The sequence below is a fragment of the Pinus tabuliformis genome, chromosome 3_1 (genome assembly GCF_031772625.1).
Source record: "Pinus tabuliformis cultivar Carrire ecotype Pingquan chromosome 3_1, CPIR1, whole genome shotgun sequence".
Classification (NCBI taxonomy): domain Eukaryota; kingdom Viridiplantae; phylum Streptophyta; class Pinopsida; order Pinales; family Pinaceae; genus Pinus; species Pinus tabuliformis.
The window spans coordinates 766,691,938-766,717,630 of record NC_142301.1 but is presented as its reverse complement, the minus strand read 5'-3'; positions in this window follow the sequence as shown (position 1 = coordinate 766,717,630).

Here is a 25,693-nt window from a genome sequence, read left to right as displayed (position 1 = left end):
AAGTGTCCAAGGTTATGACAAATAAAACATTCAACATCATTGTCCAGAGGAGAGAATCAATTGATACTTCTATAGTTATGAGCATATGGTTTCCTTTGAAAAATCATTTTCCTTGGTTGTTGCTCTAGTTGTCTTCTTACCTCTTTATCAAGAATTTCAAATTTTGCATTGTTATCTTTTAAGTTCCTTGCACAAGCATGTGAACTAGATTCTCCTTTAATAGTTTCATGAAAGCCAAGAACATATTTAATGGAGGGAGACCTTAAACTACTAATAATGTTATCCAAAATATTAGCACTGTCTTGAAATCTCAAATGTTTATCCTTTTCTTCTAATTTACCTTTTAGAATGTTTACCTCAACCTCCAGTATTTGACATTGTTCTTCCTTTTCCAGACACTGCTTCCTTGTTCCTTATTTAACCTTTCTTCCTTCTTCCAATTTCTCTTTTAATTTGATAATCTCTTCCTTCAACCCATTCTCTTGTTCTTCAAATACTTGGAGTATCTCTTCTTTTCGTTTGTTTGACTTCTCAAGATTTGATCTTAAAGAGATGATTTTAGCTTCAATTCATTCACAATATTGTTTATATTCTGTTGCAGAATTTGTTGATTTATCATGATCTCTGTTATCATATGCTTGCAAATTATTCTTAAGATATTTAATCCTTTTCAAATCAAAAACAAGTTTTCTTCTAAGATTAACAACTTTCTCTAACCTATCATCTTTTGAATCAGTAACTTCATCTAACATATCATTATTTCCTTTAGAAACAAGATTACCTGTTGGTTCTCCTAATGAACAATATTCCCCCGTTTTTCCTTCATAGATTGCCTGTAGATCATCCCATAATTCCTTTGTAGTTGCATAATGCATAACCTTTCTTAATGTTGAATTAGGTATGTTACCAATGATTTCATTTAATTCCATATTATTCTTTTGCAATTCTTCACCTGATGGAGGGGTTTTAGTGCAACCATTACATACTAAATTCCAAACATCAAATCCAAGATTCCTTAACTTAGACTTCATATTTTCATTCCATTCCTGATAGATAGTATCAATAAGCATACGCATACCTTTATTGTCCATTTCTGTTTTCTCTTTAGAATTATTACTTTCACTTCTATCCATGAGAGAAATTTCAGTTGATTCACTGTCATGTTCATTATCATCATTATTACATAGACATGGAAATGGAATGTAATTAGAACATGGACTAGTACCTGATAATTCTTTGTTATTGTATTCTTCATTCTTCATCAATAGAAATTAGAATGCACCCAAAGATGAATATTTACTGACATCTATAACCGTCACTGCATCAGATACATCACTTTCACTGCCACAATTTTCTTTCTTCCTTTGATTTTCCTTCTCCTTTTTCTTCTTTCCCATTGTCCCTAATCCACTCTCAAGTGGTTAAGATTTTGCTAGAGTGATCTGCTACGATACCAATTGTTAGGAAAAACAATAGGGGGTGGTGAATTAGTATTTTTAATTCACTTTAACTTTCCATTTCATATTATGAATTGCGTACACTACTATTATTTATGCAGCTAGTGTTTGTACATGACTTTAGTGAAGGAAAACAACATAGATCTAGTTTACTTATTTTTCACAACTTCCATCAGTGAGTTAACTTAACCATTACATTATTAATTCATTAACCATATAGTATGCAATAAAGAAAATATCACATCACATAATAAACACACATAGAACACGAGTATTTTATGTGGAAACCTAATGTGGGAGAAAACCATCATTGTCGTTGTCTCTGTCTTCTTTCTTATTAAATAAAGAAACACTTCATTGCATCTTGTACTGGTGTAGACTCTTACCAGCACATAGGAACCCACCTACAAGAGGTTACAACCTCTACTCATTCGCTAGCACCCACTGGAAAGGAGCTACACCTCCTGATCTCATTTACTGGCTCCAATCGGGAGGGCACACCTACACCCATAACAAATTTACTAGTGACCACTGGAAGGAAGCTTTGACTCCCTCATTGAAGGCTCCAACCCTCAACACCCTTCTTGGACTACTTTTCATAATATTTCAGACTAGATCCACCTGTCTCAAACAAACATCAAAACCAGTAGACCACCTTTCATCAAATTTTCACATTGCACCCACATCAACAATAAGCCCAATACCAAACTAAATACTAAATCTGAAATACAATCATTGAACCAACTAAATCATTCCAGCACTATAAACCAAATGAATACTGAAGAAAACCAATCTCAACCAACCATTGCAGCTAGATGAAATCAATGCACAACCAATCCAACCAACACTGCTAGATATAGATAGATATCATTGACAGACAACAACAGATACAACAAAACTCATCAACTGTTATCATCAAGCAACACTGCAAAACCTAACCTAACTGCTTCTATACCTAATATCATGCAAGTTGTAGTATTGGTCTCAAGATTTCAAGCTAATCCCAAGGAGACTCATCTTAATGTTGTAAAGAGGATCTTAAAGTACCTTCAAGGCACTCTTAACTATGGATTATATTATCCCAAAGGTAAAAATTTCAATTTGATTACTTTTAATGATGTTGATCGGGATGGTAGTATTGATGACAAGAAAATTACTTCAAGATCATCTCACTTTTTGGGAAATTGTTTGGGTTCTTGGGAAAGCAAGAAACAAGGCTCCATCTCTTTTTCCACGGTTGACGCTGAATATAATGTAGTTTCGACTTGTTGTAAACATATATTATAGATGAAGCAAACTCTTCAAGAAATGCATGTTGATTAAAAAGAGGCTCTTCCCATCATGGTAGACAACACAAGTGCAATAAGCACCTCCAAGAATCTCGTTCTTCATTCCAAGACCAAGGACATACTGATCAAATATCATTTTCTAAGAGAACAAGTGGTCAAAAAAGTTATGAAGTTGGAATATATTGCTTCAAATGAACAAATTGTAGATATCTTCACCAAGCCACTTCTGGTGAGCTCTAGTATTGCAGCAATGATGCTGCAACTCCTGGGACTCCCTTCTTTAATTTTATCAACCTAGTTGTTCATAACAAATTTGGAAGCGACGGTGCTATATGCACAAGTACTAGCTCTTGCCGTAGGCTGTCACTTGATCAGCTGGCACAAGTTCGCTAGGAGCTTAAGCCAACTTCTATGAGCTCTTAGAAGAAGATTTTAACTGTGATGGATGAAGGCTAACCCAAAAGAGACTAGTCTACTTGTAGAAAGAAGTTGAAAGATGAAAGGAAATGCAAACCCTAGCGAACCCTAGTTTTACCGACTAATCCTACTAGTTCAAGAAAAGAGATGAAAGCTGCAGAAATGGATGCCATTGACTCTTGGAAAGGTAAAATGCATGTGACTAAGCTACTTTTGAAGTAAAATCTAGAAAAACATCTTTTTGTATTTTTTAGTAATCTTGCAGAATTATTATGCATGTGCTTTAACTGTTTTTGACTGTGCAGGGGTTGATTGGTGAAAGGAAATGGAGTGGGCGCTTGCAGGAGGTTGGGAAGGTGAGAAGAGGGCCTAAGGGGTCCCTAGCACTCTTCTAGAGAGTTTCACAGTGATCAGATCTCGAAAAATTGCTCACGTGAACTTCTACAGGAAGTCTGCAGGAGTTCTACAGGATGTTCTATAGGAAGTTCTACAGGAACGACCGAAAGAGGATTTTAGAGGATTGATGGAGGAAAAATGGTGCGGAAGTGGAAATGAAGGATGGATAAGGTTTTTAAGAGGTGTGGGACTTGGTAAATGAAGCTCAGGAGTGGTGAAGATGGTTGGATTTGTTAAAGTATGGAGAAGGAAATGTTGTACAAAAATATAGAAATTAGGGCAAATTGGGAAAGTGTGGCGAATGAAGGGAAGGAATCTTGGAATAGGAGCTAGAACATGTTGGATGATGGAGGAAGGGTAGGTAGGAATGTATTACAGGTACTGTCAGGTGGAAAGAATCGATAGTGCGGACACAAATCAACCTCCGTAGGAGCCTAAGACTCTCTAGTGACAAACAAGACAAACAAGAGCAATCCTTCTCTAAACATGCATTTACCATATAAGAAATCAAGTGTTTAGATCCTACCTATAGTCCAACGCTGTTGTAGCAGTCCAGCTCCGCGGATCCGGATGAGCTCCTCCTTCACTTTGAAACCTGCATCCACTAACAATCAAATGATTAAATAGCACTTGATAATCTCATAGAATAAAACATATTTAACACATAGACCAAGGAGTACATGAAACAACTCATAAATAACAAGTTATTGAGAAGAATGGACTCATTTGCATTAATAGGAAACAAAAGGAACAATTACAACCTGAGCCTTGGTGTTGTGCAAGTCCCTCCCAGGGTCCATCAAGAGTTCTCCTTTACTTTGACAAAGCTCACCCACCTCCAAATAGAACAAGTAAAGATGACAATCTCTCCTCACAAGCTTCTAAATGGGAGTCCTAATTCCTGCAGCATCTACCCTTAGAAATGTTTAGCTTTCAACCCCTCCTCCTTATGGCCCAATGCCTGTATTTATAGTGCTCAAGAGGAAGTTAATCAGGTCCACCATCAATGGGATAATCCCCTCTTTGGATGGGATAGCTCCCTTATTGATGGGATAAGTTCCTCTTTGGTAGGGGTACATGAACCATCTGGAGGCACTCAATACATGTCGAACAACCTTCTAGAATGCTCTAGAAATGACCACAAGTAACTTTTTAAAGATGAAACTTGCGCATTTTGACCTTTACAGGGGGACGCACCTGCCCCTTTACATACAGAGCGTCCAAGGACGCAGTTTTTGTGAACATTGGGTGCGTACCCGTAGGTAAGGTTGAGAGAACCTGCGTACCCAGAGATAAATACATTTATAAAGACTTTCTCTCTTTTTGGAGTTTGACATGGAGAGCAGAGGCATAAGACTTGCCTAAGAGGATAGCATGACTGTTGATAGAGCCATACTAACTGTAAATAGCCATGGTGACTTTTTTGGTGTAACAGATTGCCCCCTAAAGTGCGAAGCCTGTAATAGATTAGGGTTTTGTAAATCTAGGAAGGGTGAAGCGCTTTATCATTTCAAGGATTATCTCGTGGAGAACCTGGTCAGAACCTGCAATTTTCAACACAAAATACATGTATAAGATTATATCATCACTAAGGTAGGCATTCCCATACTCAGATCAAAACTTTAACTAACTGACTAACTACTCTGATACAGGAATGATCTTGCAGTACATCATAATCATAGACTTTTGTAGACACAGTATGGGCGCAGCCATCTGTTTATGATTAGTCTACTTAGATAATGAATACAAAACTCCTCGCAGCCTGGATGGTGGAAACTAGATCCAGGGTCTTCATTTCCGCTTCCCGAATTGGTACGATTCTAGCCATGCGAATAAATGAGTTGATGTCGAACATGGTAGAAACCACTCGATTACCAGTCGATGATGTAAACTGTTAACAAGTGTGAGAGAGACCACCAGTAATGTCAATGGTTCTCAAAGTACCCAGTACAATCCATGAGATGTGAATGAATGAGTTGATGTCGAACATTTCACGGAATCCTTCGATCGAAAGTTAATGATGTAAACTGACGTCAAAGGCGAGAAACCTACCATTGATGCATGCAGACTTCAAGGCACTGACGATTTCTAAGTCATCTCTCTAGATAATGTGCTGATGTCGATAGAAAGCGACCCGTTGCAGGCAAGCCCACAACACGAAATCATTGTTCAAGTTGAAGAAATGTTGCTGTAAGGACTGACTCAGGGATGGTCAAATGGATGACAAGTATTTTGCAGATGAAAGTTTTGCTTGCAGACCTCTTGAACACATAACGACACAACAGATGGCTTGGTGATGAATGACTCAAAGTTAATCCCCGGAACCCGGCTGAAGACTTTCAATGTGGTTTGATCAACTGTGAGGTAAAAGATTTCCCAACCCAGGTGAATGAAAAGTGTCGTGTTCAAGAGTGGTAATAAAGTTTCTTCTGAGACAAAAGATAACAAATAGGTTCATTCTTCTCTCTTTTCCCCCACCATTTCTGGCAAGTACCTCTTTATTTTTAACAAGCTTGAGGAGGATAACATATGCTTGATTATAAGCTCATCCTTCGGATGAGTCCAACCTAGTTTTGATTCGAACCCTAGGAAGGAGTGGTTCGTTCCTGTTTGTAATTGAACAGGTCCTTTACTGTGAAATTTTAACGAGCCCAGTATAGGAGAAACTCGGCGTTTTTCAATTTTAGAGAGTCTGAAAAACTTAAGAAGACTCCAAGTTGAACTTTTTCGTAGATTTGTGTCCCTCAAGCCCGAAAAAGTATAAAATAATACCTGGGGGAACCGCTTGATCTTGCGACCAAGGAGTACTTTCATGTTAGTGTCATTGACCTGAAAAGTAAAAAGCGATCAAGGACACGTCGTTTTATTTCCGTATCGAGTTTGAAACGACAAAAACCCAGCAATCTTTTCCTATTTTTACGGTCAGAAAAGAGCTATAAGGGGACCGTCTTTTAATTCCGTTTTAACGAGTTTAAAAGAAACACTCGGCAATCTTTTCATGTTTTAGGAGTCAGAAAAGGGCTTAAAAGATGACTCTGATGTTTCACTTTTTCGTAAGTTTTAACGAGTTCGAAAAAATGATAAAAATGTACTCATGGTTTTCATTTTTTCGTAAGTTTTAATGAGTTGGAAAAAATGATAAAAATGTACTCACATGGCCGACTTTCAATTTTATTTACGAGCAAGAAAAGAAGGAAAGAACTCGGCATTTTCATTTGTTTTACGAGAATGAAAGATAGCAAAATAATCTCGGTATTTTCATGAGTTTAACGAGTCTTGAAAATAACTGAAATTGATTCGAGATAGGTTTCATTTTTACAAAAGCTTGAAACAGTGAAAAACTATGCTTCAAAGTAGTTTCATTTTTACACAAGCTTGAAACAGAGAGAAAACTGTGCTTGATGCCCCCTAAGCATAACTGCTAGAGTGCATGCCCCCCAGCTTCATTTCATTCAACCAGTTGGATGAAATGAAGGTTGAGTTACGAGATCATTTGAAAGACTGGACCTAAAACAAAAAACTGAAATAACTAACCTAAATATACAACTTAACATCTACGAGATCTAGTCAATCTCTCGACTCAAGTAGAGGAGGATTTGTTTCATTTTTTAACGAGCTTGACACAGGAAAAGAACTATGCTCGGATTCGGTTTCATGTTTACGCAAGCTTGAAACGAAAAACTATGCTTGTTATAAGTTCACATGCCCCCAGCATAATGACGCAAACTGAGGTACATGCCCCCCAAGCTTCATTTCATTCAATGAGGTGGATGGAATGAAGCTTTAATTTCAAGATCTTGGAAAGACTTGTGGGAGTTGTTTCATTTTTTAGTGAGGTTGACACAGGAAAAGAACTATCCTCAAAACCCTTGTTTCATTTTTTTTAAAACGAGCTTGACACAAGATAAGGAACTATGCTCGTAACTACTCTACAATCTACCTAACAAAAACTCTACTCTAAAAACCTTGATTCATTTTTTAATGAGCTTGACACAAGACAAGGAACTATGCTCTAAAACCCTTGATTCATTTTTTAATGAGCTTGACACAAGACAAGGAACTATGCTCAAGAAGTTCGCATGCCCCCAGCATAATGACGCAAATCAATGTACATGCCCCCCAAGCTTCATTTCATTCAACCAGTTGGATGGAATGAAGCTTTACTTTCAAGATCTTGTAAAGATCCGACTTGAAAAGGGAGTTGTTTCATTTTTTAATGAGGTTGACACAAGAAAAGAACTGTCCTCATACTCACTGATTCTTTTTTTAACGAGGTCGACACAGTAAAAGGAACTTTCCTCGTTAATCCTACTTACATATCCTAAAATCTAGCTGATTCATTTTTTTTTAATGAGGTTGACTCAGTAAAAGAACTATCCTCATAACATCCAGTTTCATTTTTTAACGAGGTTGAGACGGGAACAAACTATCCTCGCACACACTGATTCATTTTTTAACGAGGTTGACACAGTAAAAGGAACTTTCCTCACAACCCTTGTTTCATTTTTTAATGAGCTTGACACAAGACAAGGAACTATGCTCATGACTTCCAGTTTCATTTTTTAATGAGGTTGAGACTAGAAGAAACTATCCTCACTACTCCTTGTTTCAAGGCTTCCAACTGGAAGAAAGACATGTCAATGGACACACCTTAATCATGGCTTCCAAAAAGTCTTCATCAGAAGGAAGAATAGTTCTCTGGAAGGAACACATGTCAAGGGACTCAAAAGGGATAAGAACATCGTGTTCAAGTAATCCCATAGAGTTCTCCATGTCAATTACCGGATCTAAATCAACAGTGAGAGGCTCACTTACATCGGTAACTGAAAACATGGGACCGGTTGCCACATAATTAACCCGTGGCAGGGTAGATACCACTTTAGAATCAGGAACATTTAGGGGTGTCACATTATTGGTAGTTGAGACAAGACTAGGGAATGAAAGCTGGTCTACAGTCACAATATTTCCATTGTGAGGGAAAGACATCACGCGAAAGAGTGTTGATACGACAGCTTTCATTGCATAAACATAGTCTCGTCCAAGGAGTAAATTGAAATCCAAGGGACCTTGAACTACCATAAGATCAATACAGACAGTTTTACCTTCCAAGGTAATAGAAAACTTAGGAAGGATCCCTAAAGGTTCACTAATGGTTCTGTTAAAAGCTTTCAGATTCTGCGTAATAGGCGCAAGCTGAGGGGAACCCAAAGCTTTCCAAACAGTTGAGGATAAAATACTAACAGAAGCACCTTCATCTACCTGAGTACGATGTATGTCCCTACCACCAGCCTTGACAATGATTTGGAAAGGGATGGAGGAAGGAAGACGAGGTTCTGTCAGTCTATTCCAATCAAAGGAAAAGACCTCAGTGCTTGGAGGGGGTTCTGTAGAAACAGCTGAAATGCCCCCCGGCATTGAAGAATCCGATGTAACAAGAAGAACATCAGCGGTATGAAATTTACTCTCGAAAGGGAGAGTGTGATCGACCGAATGTGAAATTGAATCGACCACTTGATCAACTAACGGATCATCAACCTGAGTGACATGAGTTTCACTCTCCAATGGAAGAGTGTGATTGACTGTACTTGAAATTAGACCAATCACTCCGTCAGTTGACGGTAGGTTGGGAGAAAGTTTACGGTAACCAGTTGGAAATTCTTGCCGTGGAACAGCAAGGTTTTCCAACAATTTCGAGGCTTCATCCATGTGAGGGAAAATGTGAGTTTGATGACTCCCTTTGCATAACTTACAAGGAAACCTAACTTTACCCTTTTTCCCAGGAACCTGACTATCACTGGTTGATGGATCAACGGAAAGTTGATGAGATTTTTCTGACCATACGTCCAAGACCTTTGGAATACTAGGACAATTGACAAGGAAGTGGTCACCCTTACAAAGCCTACAAGGGTATTTGGGTTTACGATGCATGTCGGAGTTTTCCTCAAAACAACTAACACTTACAGTCGTGGTTGGTTGGGTGACTTCTTTCTTATCTTGCTTCTTCTTCTTCTTCTTCTTCTTCTTCCCTTTCTTCTTCTTTTTAGACACCTGGTTACTAGCGTCAAGGCTTTTACCAGGTGAAGAGGAAGAAATGGAGGAAGAAAAATTAGGCGAAGAGGGTAAAGGGTCAACAGAAGGTTGGTGATGTTGAGATGGTGAACTCTGTTGAGGTGAAGCATTCGGTTGAGGTGGAACAATTGGAGTATTTTGGGCCAACGAAGTTGAAAATAACCATATCGGTAAACCTATTGTAAATCCAGGTAATGACAAAGTAGCCATGTAAGGAGGACCAACATTTCCAAAGTAAGGAAAAGTACTAGGATTCTCGTTAGGAGGGGTTCCTAGGTTGATAAATTCCGGAACATTTGCCATTATATTCAACTTCAGTGAATTCTATTAACAATTTAAAACTAAAATTAACAATTCACAATTCACACCTAACAATTAAAATTCACAAATCACACCTATGGTCTCTAAAAGTAAAAACAAACAAATTAACACGCGCTATCAAATCTAGGAGTCAAACCACACACAAACAGTAACCTTCCAGACCGAAAACTCTAGTTGGTGATGAAGCCCAACATCGCTGAATTCAGTACAGAAGTGGCGGGTGGAACAGTTACCCCGGCAACCTACTTAATGAATAGACTGGACCAAGTTCCTCCACTTAACCGTCTCGAGTGAAGTGAACCCCCCAAAAATCCAAGTGAGTCTAGCCGACGTCTGCTCCAGGTACAGTGGGATCTTCCCTCCACCGTCACCTTGGGTAGAACCCTAAAGATAATGGTCACTAAGGTCACCAACAGCAACAAATACACCTGGGGGAACAGTCTACGACCCGATAGCACGCAAGGGCAGAGTAACAAGCTCAATCCCCTTGCCGGCTCCTTGACAATAATCCAAGGTTTACCGACAAGTGACCCCAGGCTCCTCGACAATAATCCGAGGTTTACCGTTTGTAGTACGTGCGTATCTGGCGTCTTTCCCAATGAAGGAGGATTGATCCCCTCACTGGTTCGGACACGGTCTCGTGCTTCTCCTTTAAGAGGAGCTTTCCCAGAGCATAAATGTAACAGTTGGATTTATCCTACCACAAGATGAGCTACTTGTTTGGTTTTGCTGTCTTGGAGAGTTAATTACTCTCCTACTCCAAGACACTAGCCTGATCTAGTTGGTGTATCAGAGCCCTAGAAATGTAAAAATTACTAGATGAATTTTAATTAAGCGCTGTGTTATTAAGGCTGTTATTACTCAAATGGGTAAATGGATACGAAACCAATGGTGTTATGACCCGACTCAACTGAATGCAATCGAATATGATAATGTAATCTTTTCAATTCGATGAATCCTAACTAAAGTAAGGAGAGAGTTTCCATTCACTTCCAACAATGCAAAAAATTGATCACTAAGAGAAAATATAACAAATTCTCTAATGCACTAATTTCATCAAGAAAAACTAATGCAAATCAATTCGAAAATCCTTTTTTTATTTTTATTTTTGTGTAAATTCAAATCAAAGAAAACTGATCTAAATCTATGATTGATTTTTCAGAATGTAAACTATGCAACTGTAATCTATGCACAATTCACTTGAAAAGTATGCAAATGTAATCTATGCACATTTTTCATTCATATTCTGAAAATGAGAATTCTAATTATACAAATGTGATCTATGCAAGAGAATTCTCAAACACAAGACGATTCTAATGTGATCTAAGAACCAATCAAGTGCAAGTTGAGAAAATTGGGTGAGAGTTCCAAAGATCAAAAAATAAAAACACTCAGAGGCGATTAACACTCATACACAATTTAGCCCCCCCCGGCGAATGAGGGGGAAATTTTTTTGCAAAAACAGAAGCAAAAAGATGCAAAATTGTGAAAAGACTGAGAGAAACCTCCAAGTAATGACCAAAGGAAAACAAATCAAGAATTTCTCAAAAAGAGACTCAAGACACCCAATTGATGAAAGCTTAGAGTAGGAATGCTAATGAAACAAGTTCAGGTGAAGATCTTTGACAAGAGACTAATAGATCTGGGCAGTAAAATCTAAGAAAAAGCAAAATCTCAGAGGAAAAATGCAAAAGATGGAAATTTCTTAATTTTTAGCAGGGGACACAGGCAACCTGTTAAGCCAGATGCGGGCCCGCTCTGTGCACACAGAAACAGTGCGTACAGGTACGCACTATGCAAGACACAGAGGGTGCGTCCTACTGAAAAAACCAAGAAAAACTAAATTCAATCTAACCCTAAGCTAACCCACCCAAATACAAAGTCACAGAGCCAAAGACCAAAAAATAAATGACTTTTCTCAGATCAAAGTTGCATACAAAGGAAAAGACTTTCACATCAATGGAGTCCCCAGCGGAGTCGCCAATTTGTCAGGCGGAAAGAGTCGATAGTGCGGACACAAATCAACCTCCCTAGGAGCCTAAGACTCTCTAGTGACAAACAAGACAAACAAGAGCAATCCTTCTCTAAACATGCATTTACCATATAAGAAATCAAGTGTTTAGATCCTACCTGTAGTCCAACGCTATTGTAGCAGTCCAGCTCCGCGGATCCAGATGAGCTCCTCCTTCACTTTGAAACCTGCATCCACTAACAATCAAACGATTAAATAGCACTTGATAATCTCATAGAATAAAACATATTTAACACATAGACCAAGGAGTACATGAAACAACTCATAAATAACAAGTTATTGAGAAGAATGGACTCATTTGCATTAATAGGAAACAAAAGGAACAATTACAACCTAAGCCTTGGTGTTGTGCAAGTCCCTCCCAGGGTCCATCAAGAGTTCTCCTTTACTTTGACAAAGCTCACCCACCTCCAAATAGAACAAGTAAAGATGACAATCTCTCCTCACAAGCTTCTAAATGGGAGTCCTAATTCCTGCAACATCTACCCTTAGAAATGTTTAGCTTTCAACCCCTCCTCCTTCTGGCCCAATGCCTGTATTTATAGTGCTCAAGAGGAAGTTAATCAGGTCCACCATCAATGGGATAATCCCCTCTTTGGATGGGATAGCTCCCTTATTGATGGGATAAGTTCCTCTTTGGTAGGGGTACATGAACCATCTGGAGGCGCTCAATACACGTCGAACAACCTTCTAGAATGCTCTAGAAATGACCACAAGTAACTTTTTAAAGATGAAACTTGCGCATTTTAACCTTTACAGGGGGACGCACCTGCCCCTTTACATACAGAGCGTCCAAGGACGCAGTTTTTGTGAACATTGGGTGCGTACCCGCAGGTAAGGTTGAGAGAACCTGCGTACCCAGAGATAAAGACTTTCTCTCTTTTTGGAGTTTGACATGGAGAGCAGAGGCATAAGACTTGCCTAAGAGGATAGCATGACTGTTGATAGAGCCATACTAACTGTAAATAGCCATGGTGACTTTTTTGGTGTAACAGGTACTCTGCACACTCTTTTCCAAAACTGATCCAACAAAGACTAGAAAAACCAGAGATCTATCTATTTTGACCTAATCTGACCTAAAAACCAGAAACATGATGAACATAAGTTTATAGACAGGAAATAATGCAAGATAACTAGGAAACTAAGCAAGAACAGATCTAAACATGCAAGTACAATTGGTATCAACTTTTGCAACTCAAAATCTAACACTAGCAGTTTCATTGGAAGGCAAAAACAATGCTTTTGTGGCAGCGAGTATGCCTTAGTCTCAGCTCATGGTCCCAAGAAGGGAGAGATGAGATCAAGGATTTCTTGATGGCATTTTTGTAGGTCTTTTCTGTTACCAAACTGTCAAATCAACCTGAAGCATGAAAAGCTATTTTAATCATAAAAAACAACCTAAGTAACAAAGCAAGATCTTAACCTAAGTAACAGAAATTATTCTATGAATGCAAGGAAAACACATAAAAGTACATAAAGGAGGTACTGGCACTTGGATTGGGCCCAACCCCAAGAGCTACAGCCTCCTAAGAAAGCTCAGAGCTGGTGCAAAGCGAAACTAATCTCCATTACTCAAAAAATAATAGTCATGTCATAAAACTATTTACAGCAAGAGCTCGAAAATGAGCTAAAATGCAGAGCTGCACTAAAGTGCGAGAAACAACCGTTCAATAGCTAAAATACCAAGGCTTGAAGCCTTCCTACTTATGAAACACGAGGACTCCCAACAATCCTCCTTAACTTTAGGAGCTTGGCTGTTCAAAACTGCAATTAATCATCCACTTCACAAAACCTGCTCGGCTGCCCCTTGAAATCATCTTTGGTGGGTTGTTGAACTCTGAGCTGATGGTGGATAACTCAAGGAAGGGCTCATTTAGTGCAGGAGACACCCCTCCTACAAATCCTTATCCTTGTTCTTTCGTATTTGGTTGTCAACTTGCTCATAAATGCTTGACCTTGGTCCAAAAGATGTCCAAAAATCTGTAATAAGCACGTATTAGACTTTGTGGTCAAGTGATTGTTCTCATTCATTCAATTAACATAAATATATTCAAAATCATGCATAAAACTATGAAGAATGGTGGATTAATCGAGAATAATAGGAAAAATTAGCCCATAAAGTTACCCATTTTTGGGGCTCATCATCACCCCCTACTGAATGTGTTGCTCATCCTCTGAGCAACTAATCCAGCTCATCATCCTTGATTGCTTTGACTGCCTCTCTGACATCCCAGGCTTTTGAGGTGATGTCCTCTTCTCGGTCATGAAACCCTACCTTTCCCTCTACTTCCTCCCATTGTCTGTTTTCTTCTTCTTCTTTGACCCCTTCCAGCAGTCCTAAAAGTAATGGAGGACTGAAATTTAGGCCAATCCAATTGGCCTTCAGATTTTGCATTGACTGTTTATAAAGTGGCACTCTTGCCAATGCCTCCCTCATTCTGGTTGGGGAGTGGTACTCTCTTATTTTCAGACTATGAGGCAATGTGTTCCATCTCCTTGTGCAAGCATGAATGCAATTATCACCAAACAGTCTTTCCATGTCCTCAAAGTGAGCAATGGCCTGAGCTTGCCTTTCAATGTAGTCTGGGAGAACCTGAGGGTTGTTGGCAAGGTGCTGATGGGCATATACTAAAGCTGAGGGATCTTCTGGTTCTGCCCTAATCATGAGTGGCTCACTTAGCTCCCTGTCCATAACTTTCCGAATTTCTGCTGCCCTCTTTTCCTCATGGCTTAACCAAGAAGCCATGGCCATGAGTTGCACATCTCCCAATGCAGCATTGGGGTCCCATAGATTCATGTTTGGAAGTGCCAAGTTGTGTAAATAGAATTCTGCTATCTTGGCCTTATCTTCAGCTGAGCTACTGTCACACAAATACATAAACTGATTGTAATTCTGAAATGGAGTAGTGCCCCTTTGGGCCAGTGTGTTAATTTTAAATTGCAACCATTGGTCTTTAAGGTATAATGCATAAGATTTAGCAGGTTTCCTATGTTGTAAGGCTTCTATTGTGTTAGAAAATTATATATTACGGAGCAATGGAACACATAAAATATTGTAGAAATATAAACACAGAAAACGCACAAAACAAGAGAGACACAGATATACGTGGTTCACCCAGTTTGGGCTACGTCCACCCCGAACAGCCAGTCCTTCCTTTCTATTATCCAGCAAAATGAAGAGACACAACCTACAGCAAATCCACTGTAATATCCTCTGTTTTCTCTCACAGTCTCACCTCTCTATTCCTCGCTCACAGAATACACATCTATCTCACAGCCTCAAATACAATACCCTAATACAAAGAGAGGGGTTGCCTTCTAGGGCAAAAAACCCTAATCTAAACATAAGTTCTATCATCAGATCATCCGCCTAATGAACAGCCCAGATTGACTAGAAATTACTGTACTTTTACAAGGCAATTTTACAGCTGTTTTTAGCTTTGGGGGCGCTGCCCCCGAAACCCCCCGCCAGGGGGGGGGCTCCCAAAGGTCGCAGCCGCCCCCCCTGGACCCCCCCTGCAGCGAATATTTTACGGGCGGCGTTGCCGCCCCCATTTCGAACTGGGGTCCTATGTGGCGATACCTTTGAATACAGAAGATAATCAGGCTCCACACCCAACATATTGCCCAACTGGCCATGCAGGCCAATTGGGCCTCTTTCTCTTGCAACTGCTGTTTCAAAACCTGTATTTATTTTGCTGCCTGAGATTCCTATTCTTGCAGCAGTTTTGTTAGCATTTCCGAATTAGCTTGTAGCTCTTCCTCTTTCTGCTATTTCTTAGTTGTGTCCCTGTCTACTGGATATCCTCCTTGCTGTTGTTCCCTCCCAAAATGGACAGCCTATCTTCCTTTTGGACTTCCTGTAGCTGCAACTATTTTTTCAGCAGCTCATTCTCCTCCTGCAGCTTGGCTCTTTTGTAGCTTTCTAGATGCCTTACCATGGCCAATTCTCCCCTTAATTCTTTTAACTTCTCCTCCATGTTGCCTATGTCCTCAACTCCCTTAGATTTGGCGATTTTCATCCATGTGTGTGTTCTAATCCTCTCTTTCTCTAATTCGAAAAATAATGGTGATCAAATTTCTGTGGGATGACTTTCCCACCTTCTAACAGATTGTAATATGAGCCCAAATCAGGTTGACGGGCAGGTTTAGGTATTTCTTCGGTTTTGCTCTCCCCTTGTGATTATTTAGCTACTTTCTCCTCCAATTTCTCAGTCTCTTTTAACTTGGCTAGAGTTTCCTCTAGAGATGTTGCAACTTCCTGTAGAGCTGCCTTTGAGCCCATCATCCTAATCTAATTCTCTCTTTCAATGTGGAGGTTTTTGGGCTTCCTCTTTCATAAGTGATGGATATCTTGGAAGGAGACTTTTCCTTCTGTTTAGTGGGTGAGTCCTCAATGAAAATCATTTCCTTGGACGGTAGCTGAGGTTTGCCTACTTTGATCCTTGTGCTTTTTCTAGCTTTGAAGTACATGGAGGTCCTTTTTCTCTTTCCTTTTTGTTTTGTAGGGGTGCTTAATGCAGCAAGCAAAATTGCTACCTCCCTTGCCAACGTCTCAGGGAATTTCTCTTCCTGCTGTTCTTTTCCTTCACTTCCTGTAGAAACCTCTGTGTTCACTGTTTCTGTCTGTATGACTGATATCTCAGGGTGCGTCTTTCCCTTTTCTTTCTAGGTGCCTACTTTGGCTGCAGCAGCCTTCATTTGAGCTTTCTCAGCCTTTTACCTTCAGATCTGTGTCCTCTTTTCCCTCGCTATTTTTGCTGTTGTTTCTTCCTCTGTTTCAGGCTCAGCAGTCTTGCCAAATTCTTCTTTTTCTTTCTGTACTTCCTCTATTTTTCCCTCTACTTGAATTCCCTGTGCTCCCTCATGATTGTTCTTCTGAATTTCTTCAGTTTGCTCCCCCTCCTCACTGCTGGATGGGGTGATGTTCTCAGCCAAAGTTCTAATGTTATCATCCCTGGACATATTTCTGAAGGTTTCCCAAGCTATGGGGACAGTATAAGTGTGTAAAGCATCTTCCACCAATAGTTTGATGAGCCCATGGTGGGCCAAATGATCTGGGATCCCTTCATTTAGCTTTGTACCACATTCAATTAAGGACTGAAGAAGGAAATATGGGATGCTCAGTTTCTTAGCTGGAGGCAAGTCCATCCCATGCCTTAATTCATGTAACAACCTGAAATGATATCCATAGATGATGCTAAACCTCCCTTCACATGTGATATACTTCATAGTTTGATAACTAACTTCACTCCAGAGAGGAGGCAAGCTTGTCCTTCTAACTTCGTTTTTGTCTTCTACAGGATGCTTCTTGGGCAGAAAAAATGTTTTCTTAGCAACTTGGCCCAATGATCTCTCTTCTTTTCTACAAGGGAGCCCCAATGGTAGACTAGTAATTCTACTGATGAGCTCAGGGGTAAGTTCTAGGGTCAAACCCATAAAACTAACTGTGGCATAGGTCTTTGAATGTGGTCTCAGGGACATTAAAAACTCTTCAGTTATTTCCTCATCATAACCCTGAATTTTGTTAAAGAAGGATATCCAATTTGCCCGAGTGAAAAGGTCCACCACCTCAGGGTGCTCGTGCAACTTTCTAGAGTTTGAAGGTTCTTTCCTTATGAATCCTCCTGGCATGGTGTTGAGTGCTCTTTTTATGTTTTAACCAGAAAGGAAAATTCTCAGGAAAACAAACAGTCAATCACTGCAATAGAGGATAGCTGAATCCAGTTTCTTCTGAACCCAAGAAGGAATTTCTTGTGTTTTCCTTACAATATCAAGTAGTAATAATTCTCCTATTTTCAACTGCTGCCACCCTGAATTTGACTGCCTGGTTTTGAAAAGAAAGAATTTTTCTATAGAACAGAGGATAAGGACACAGGTTCTTTTCTCAGCACGTAGATAGATATGCACAGTCGTTTTTTCACACACTCACATAGTCTCACCGTTATTGCTGCATGTATCTTTCTTACAGGAGAATTTTGAAAAAGGATGGGGAGATTTCAAATGCAGAGAGAAAAAGAAACTGTGTAGACTCAGGGAAATATGCAGGCAGACTTTCACTTTTTCAATGCACAGGCAGACTTCCACTTTCTTTTTTCAATCTACTGCCGCGTTCAATTTACCACCTTACTCAAACAAATCATGCACAGAGGAGTTTTCTAGAGCCTACCTTGTTTTGGGCTTGAATTCCGATGAAAATCCTGAATTTCTTCTCTGTAGAGCTGTTCTCTGCCTTTCCTGTAGAATCCCTCCTGTAGAAGGCTCCCGGTTCCTGTAGAATGAAACTGTGCTTCCGACAGATCCCGATAGGCAGGAGATTTTCGAAAACAAGTAGAAAACTGGTGGAGGATGACTAGTTAAATGTTCTGAAAGTGGTGGATGCGTACTCCAGTCGAGAACGTCCCGAGTGCAGAATGAACAGAGGGTGGTGCATGTTTCAACTGAGTGTCTTTTAACTGCGGTGTGATTCGTGGTGAGGGGATGAGGTGGCCGGACCGGACCATTGATTCAACGTCATAGCCATAATGTTTCCACATGTTTCTAATTGCCATCACCTCCTTTCTCCCGTTATCCACTGCCACCACTACCAGTCCCAACGATTTCTCCCTGAATGGACACTCCACACATGTTGGCTGCACATCTAATCGACAGTTTTGAATTTAACGGAGCTCGTTTGGATTCCACGAGGATGTGTAACTGCCCAAGGGTGGCCAGTTGACTAGCCACCAATTCCACTCAATTCGAGCCATTCCCATAGTTATGCAACTTTAAAATATAATTTATGCAATTTGAAGAACGAGTTTAGGCACTTACCTGCGTGGTCGCATCCGTGTTATGCAGGTTTCGGGTTTTGGAACCCATTACTTCGTTTGCTTTTGTTGCATGAACACTCCATGATTGGCCTCGGCTGTTGCTGATGTTCATACGTTCAAGTAGAGCTCCATGCATGTTTCTTCTGCCATACTCTGATGTCCCCGTCTCTGGAGTATGTCTTTCAGAGGGATCAGCTGCTACAAGATTCCTGTAGGATGTCCTGTAGCTGCTTCTCCTCCTGGAATGTAAACTAGAATGAGTAGGGATATACTGTTGACGAGGGTCTCGGCTGATGAGGAGTCTAGATAGAGGGTAACAGGTATGGTGAGTGAAAAATTGCTGCTTGATTTGTCATTAAAAAATTTTGCTGGCAGTATGAAGAAAACAGGATTTCTGTGTGTGACTGTGTGGGGAAAAAATGAGTGCAATGATGGTGTACAGAGATGGAAAAAGGCAACATATGGCGATGGATGGAAGAAGGGAGGTTTACGGGCCTCATGGGCAGATTCCCAACCTTCGGGTCCTCTTTTGAGATCAATCTTGGCTTGTCTGTAGGTTCTACAAGATCTTCCTATAGAACCTACGGGATCTTCCTGTAGAAGACACATAACTTCCTGTAGAAAGTGAAATCTTAGCCCGAACGAGACCAAATCTTAGGAAAGGGTAGTGGTCATGGAGGAATGGCTTGTGAGGGATGCTTGTAGCCTAGTGCTAACCTCTGTCTTTGTCTTATGTGATCCTCCTATCCTGCAATGTCCTTCCTTCAACCTGCAATTTGTTCAACAGAAATTTTATTTTTATTTTTATTTTTCTCTTTTTTCTTTTTTTTTTTTAGTCTGAGACAGCTAGGGCGCCTCCCAGAGGTTTTCACCCAAGGATCTTTTATTCTTTTCCTTTTCTCTATTTTTTTTTTTTTTTTTTTTGTTCAAGGTGTGGGTGGAGTGGAGACAGGGGCCTGCTCCACTACCAACACTGATTTATCCAGAGTTTCAATGAACTCCTGCTTAGAAGGGGCTTCCTGTAGATTTTCAATCAATTCCCATTGATGAGCATGGGGATGGATTCTTCATCAATGGTCCGAATAAGGACTGAGCCATTGTCATTGCATTTCTCCACTGTATATGGTCCCAGCCATCTTGTCCTCAGCTTTCCTTTGAAATCCTTGTATCTCGAATCATATAACAGTGCCTAATCTCTTGGCTGAAATTACATTTCTTTAAGGTGCCGGTCATGCCATATCTTTCTTTGAAGTTGGACCACCTCTGAGTGGAGAAGGGCCTGCATTCTCTATTCATCTAGTCCATTTAGCTGAAGTAATCTTTCCTGTTGTGCATGGCTGAGATCTAGGTCCAACTGAGCTGCCAACCTTAATGTGTTATATTCAAACTCTATGGACAACAAAGCCTTCTTCCCGTAGACCAGCTCATAAGGTGTGAAACCTGTTGTAGTTTTCCAAGTAGTGTTGTAGGCCCAGGTGGCCTCAACCAAGCGATCTGCCCAATCTTTTCTACTGTTGCTCACTACTTTAGTCAAAATCTCTTCCAAAGCTCTGTTAGTGACTTCCACCTGTCCATTTGCTTGCGGATGATAAGGGGTGGAAGTTCTGTGCTTAATCTTGTGATGAGCGAGTAGGTCTTCAATCAGGTTAGAGGTAAACTAACTTCCTTGATCTGTGACTAACTCTCTTGGGTAGCCAAACTTGTAGAAGATATTTTCCATCAAAAACTCAGCTACCTATTCTTCTGTCACTGCTTTGATTGCCTTTGTTTCTGCCCACTTTGTCAGGTAATCTATGCACACAATGATGTAAGACCTCTGTTTTGAAGGAGGGTTGATAGGACCCACAAAGTCCATGCCCCACTTCTCAAATAGCTCGAAAGTCACTTGAGGTTGGAGGGGAATTTCATCCCTTGGAGTCTGTTTCCCCATCCTTTGACATTGGTCACATTGGCTGATGTATCTCCCGATATCTTGATGAAGAGTGGGCCAATAGTAGCCTGCCTGTAGAATTTTGAAGGCGGTTCTTTTTGCTGCAAAGTGGCTTCCACAGGGCCAATCATGATAGGTTAGGAGGAAGTCAAAGACTTCCTCCTCCCTGAAACAACGCCTCAAAATCTGATCTGGGCCAAGTTTAAACAGGTTGCCCCCAATCCAAGTGAATGGGGCACTTTTCCTCATGATCTTGCTCTTATCTTTTGAGGATAGGTGTGGCAGGAACTGTGCTGAAACCAAGTAATTTGCTATATCGAAAAACCATGGAGAGAGTACCGAAATAGAAAATAGGTGTTCATCTGGCATTTGATCATCCACCATACTTTCTTCACCTACAAGCCAATCTAGTCTAGACATAAAATCAGTAACAACATTTTCCTTCCCTGGCTTATCAACAATGGTCAAATCAAATTGTTGCAATAAAAGTAACCATCTAATGATACGATCATTTACATCAGGTTTATTCATCAAGTACCTAATTGCAGCATGATCAGTGTGTATGAATGTTTGATAACCAGTGATGTAGTGTCTGAACTTGTTTAGGGAATCGACTACAGCTAGGAGCTCTTTCTCAATTACAGTATAGTTTAACTCTACCTTGGACAGGATTTTACTGACAAAATATATTGCATACGGTAGCTTCTCTTCAACTTTTCCTAAGGCTGCTCCTATGGCTTTGTTTGAGGCATCTGTGTGAATGTGGAAAGGTAGGGCCCAGTTTGGACCTCTCAAGATTGGGGCAATTACCAGCTTACCTTTCAACGCATCCAGAGCCTCTTGACAGTTGTCAGTCCATGTAAACTCAACATCTTTCCCCAAAAGACCAAACAATGGAGAGGCTAGCTTACTGAAATCTTTAATGAATCTTCTATAATATCCTGCTAAGCCTAGAAAACTCCGAACATCTCTTACCTTTTGAGGAGGTGGAACTCTTTGGATGATAGCAATCTTGTTGGGATCCACCTATAATCTTTGCTGAGAAATTGTATAACCTAGCACGGTCCCTTCATTCATTAGGAATTCACATTTTTCAGGACTGAGGGACAGGTTCATTTCAATACACTTGGTTAAAACTTTTCCCAGGTTAGTTAATGCTTCTTGGAAGTTGGACCCATAAGGAGTAAAGTCATCCATATAGATTTCCATCGAATCATGAACCAGCTCAGCGAATATACTCAGTATTGCTCTCTGGAAAGTGGTAGGAGCATTGCATAACCCAAAGGGAAGGACCCGGTAGGCAAAGGTACCCCATGGACGAGTGAAAGTGGTCTTATCTTGGTCTTCCGGGATGATTTGGATCTGATTATACCCACTAACCCCATCTAGGAAGGAAAAGAACTTCTTCCTTGCTAGACCATCTAAAAATTGATCTATGAAAGGCAAAGGAAAATGGTCCTTCTTGGTAGCTTTGTTAAGTTCTCGATAATCTACACAGATTCTCCACTTCTCATTTTTCTTGGGCACAAGCACCAAAGGAGAAACCCACTCATTGTCAGAGATGGGGTAGATGAATCCTACATCCAACGACTTTTGCAGTTCTTCTTTGACAATGTCCTTGAGGGATGGATTCATTCTCCTCTGAGGCTCCCTGACTCGCTTACAATCCTCTTTAATGTAAATGTGATGGGTACAGACTGAAGGGTGGACTCCTTTCATCTCCTTATAGCTCCAAGAAAAAGCATCCAAATGGCGGTTCAATAAGCTACACAGCTCCTTCTCCTGAGAGGGGGATAGGGATAAGTTGATCTTCAAGGTTCTTTTAGGTCCAAATTCCACATTCTTAACTTGGGGAGAGGTCGGATTAGTCACACAGAGATCCACTAAAGCACTGGCTTGGGTGTCTTCTACCAACTCTTCCAATGGTAGCACACTGGGAGGTGGATTTTGAATCAAATTTTCAATGAGGTCATCCTCGGTTTGAGGACCTCCCATGGTGGCTTCCACTGTGCACAATGGTGCAGAGTAAACTTCATCCTCATCTTCCTCCTCCAACCAGAGAGGTAAGTCATGTTCTAGCAGAGGTTGGGCAAGAGGATATAGGACTAGTTGTTTGGACATAGGCCCATTCCTAATGGTCATGCTTCCAACTCGACAACTGATGTAAGTATCTGCAGTAGCTAACCAAGGCCATCCCAAAATGAGGGGGTATCCAGTGAGTTTTGCCTTTGGCTAAAGGACCAAGAAGTCCGCAGGGTACTCCCAAGAATCAATGGAGACCATGACATCTTCCACAATCCCTTCGGGGGTCACGGTGGAGTGGTCTGCTAACTGCAGTACTGTCGAGGTCTTTCGTAGGGAACTCTGAAGGATGAGTTTGAGCATAGTGTCCTTGGTCATCACATTAATGGCAACCCCTAGATCGATCAAGGTGTGGGGGATTATGGTGCCATTAATGTGGACATCGACTACAGGACTCCTAGGGTCCAAATATTTTGGACAGGTTACTTGTCCCAACATCAGGTCGAACAGTTGTCATATGACATTGATAGTTGGGGCATCTCTCTTGCGCCTGCTTGGGTGCCTGAAACACTTCTCTTTGATCAATTTGTTGTAGATTGGTACATCTTTTATAGCTTGGAGAAGTGGTATTTTTACACATAACTGTTTAAGTTCTCCCAGAAGTTCAATCTCTTCTGGGTTTGGTTGCATGGTTCCAGTTAGTCTCAGGAAAGGGTGGAATGGCTTTGGGTTCACTTTCCTGTTTTTCTTCCTCATCCTCCTTAGGAGGAGGTTTGCTATCTGGGAGGACCTTCCCGGATCGTAGGTTGATCTCCTGAATCTCCACAGCATAGGTAGGGCATGTTGTCTCTCCAGTATATACTTGTTGGGACTATTCGTTATTGGGGTTCTGGTTCAGTTTAGCAGGCATCTAGGGTTGTCTTGGACGAGCAGGAGGTAATGGTTGTGGTTGAACAGGTGGTGGAGGAAAAATAGCGGGAGGAGAGTTTTACTGGGGCCTCCACCCATGTTGAGGTGCATTCCACTGAGGTTGTGGCTTAACAAGAGAATGAAACGAATGAGCAGCAGGTTGAGTATGGTATTGAGACGGATATGACCAAGGAGGGGGTGCGGACCAGGAAGGATGAGCATCGGGACCCCAAGAAGGGATGTGAGTGGATTGGTTGGGGTTATAATAAGTCTGGGAAGTCCCTTGCATCCCCTGCTGGTAATGTCTAGGTCCATGTGGCCTCCTTTAGTTCAGGAAGTAGAGTGGTTCAGTGGCTCCTTCAGCCCCTTGGTACATAGCTTTAAGTCCGGGTAAGGTTTGGTACTGGTTTGTAAGGTGATCTGCCTCACAAACGAAACATACCTCTATGGAGTGCAATGGGCACTCGTTCCTGGGATGTTTCCTTGTACATCTGGGACAAAAGATGGCCAAAGCCCTCTAAGCTTCCTCTTGCTTCTGTTGGATTCGGAAGGTATCCATTTGCATGGCAATGGTCTATCTCACCTCACATTTGAGGTCTTCTATCTGATTTGCAAACTCATTTTTGGATAAGCTGGGACTGGCTGAAAGTTGACTCCCCCTACCTTTTTTTCAGGCTACCCTAGAATGGTTTCTAAACACAGTCTTTATGTCATCATAAGGTAGCTAGTAGATATCTCCCCCAGCCAGTAAATGGAGGGTATCTAGAAGGTCTTCAGGGACTCCTCAGAGCAAAACCAGCTTCAGGGATTCGGGGTCAAGTGTGCACCTGACCCTTTTATAACTGAGTTGGAACCTTTTTTCATAGTCTTCTAAAGATTCATCACTTCCCATGGTCATCTAAAAGATTTCTCACTTTGTTTCCTTTGACCTACAGTAATCCCGGTATTTGTTGTTAAAGGCTTGCTACATCTAAGCCCAAGTTGTGATACTGTTTCCAGGTAAACCCATGAACCAGTGTAGTGTTGCATCCTTGAGGGTAGAGGGAAAGAGTTTCAACTTTTGCTCGTCTTCTGCATAGTCATAAGTTCGACAAATGACAACAAACTCAAACAAGAAGGTATCAGGGTCTTCAGTGGTCAATCCGTGGAAGTGAGGTAAGGCTAAGGGACTTATGTTTTCATTTTTTTGTCCCCATTAGTTTCTCGGATGGGAAAGGTGCCTTCTATTCTCTCCCCATTTCCTCTACCATTTTTGTTTTCAGCCATGGTCTCAGGAGGAATGTTTTCTTGCTCTTCTTCTCTTATAGGATCTTCGTATATCTCTGGAGGTTCACCTATAGGTTCTTCTAGATCACTACCACCGAAGAAGAGAGAAGGGTGACTCAGTGATGTGGTGGGGGTGTTGGGTAAGAATTTTCCTTAATTGTCTATATTCCTTCAAGGCATGAAAGGAAATCTTTTTGGTTGCTTTTTTGTTCTTTTTTTTCTGCTTGTACTTGCAAAACTGAAATTGATTGAACAACAAATTGCAACTAAATAAAATGAACCTTGATGGAATGAAAATTGCAGAATTGAAATGAAAGCAGGAAATAACTAATCTATGCTGCTAAAATGAAATTGCAGAATTGAAATTCTAGGCTACGCTTGCAGAATTGAAATTGTAGAAATGAAATGCTAATCTACGCTTGCAGAATTGAAATGCTAATCTATGAAAGTGGGAAATGTCTAATCTATGCTTGCTGAAATGAAATTATAGAAATGGAAATGAAACAACTACTCTACTCTTGCTGAAATAAACTACTTAGCAGAAGGTTGTAGTAGAAAATAGAAGAAAAGTAGCAATCACAAATACTCTGACGCTTCCCCGGCAATGATGCAAAAAAGATGGTGAGCTCCAGTATTGCAGCAATGATGCTGCAACTCTCGGGACTCCCTTCTTTACTTTTATCAACCCGGTTGTTCGTAACAAACTTGGAAGCGACGGTGCTATATGCACAAGTACTAGCTCTTGCCACAGGCTGTCGCTTGATTAGCTGGCA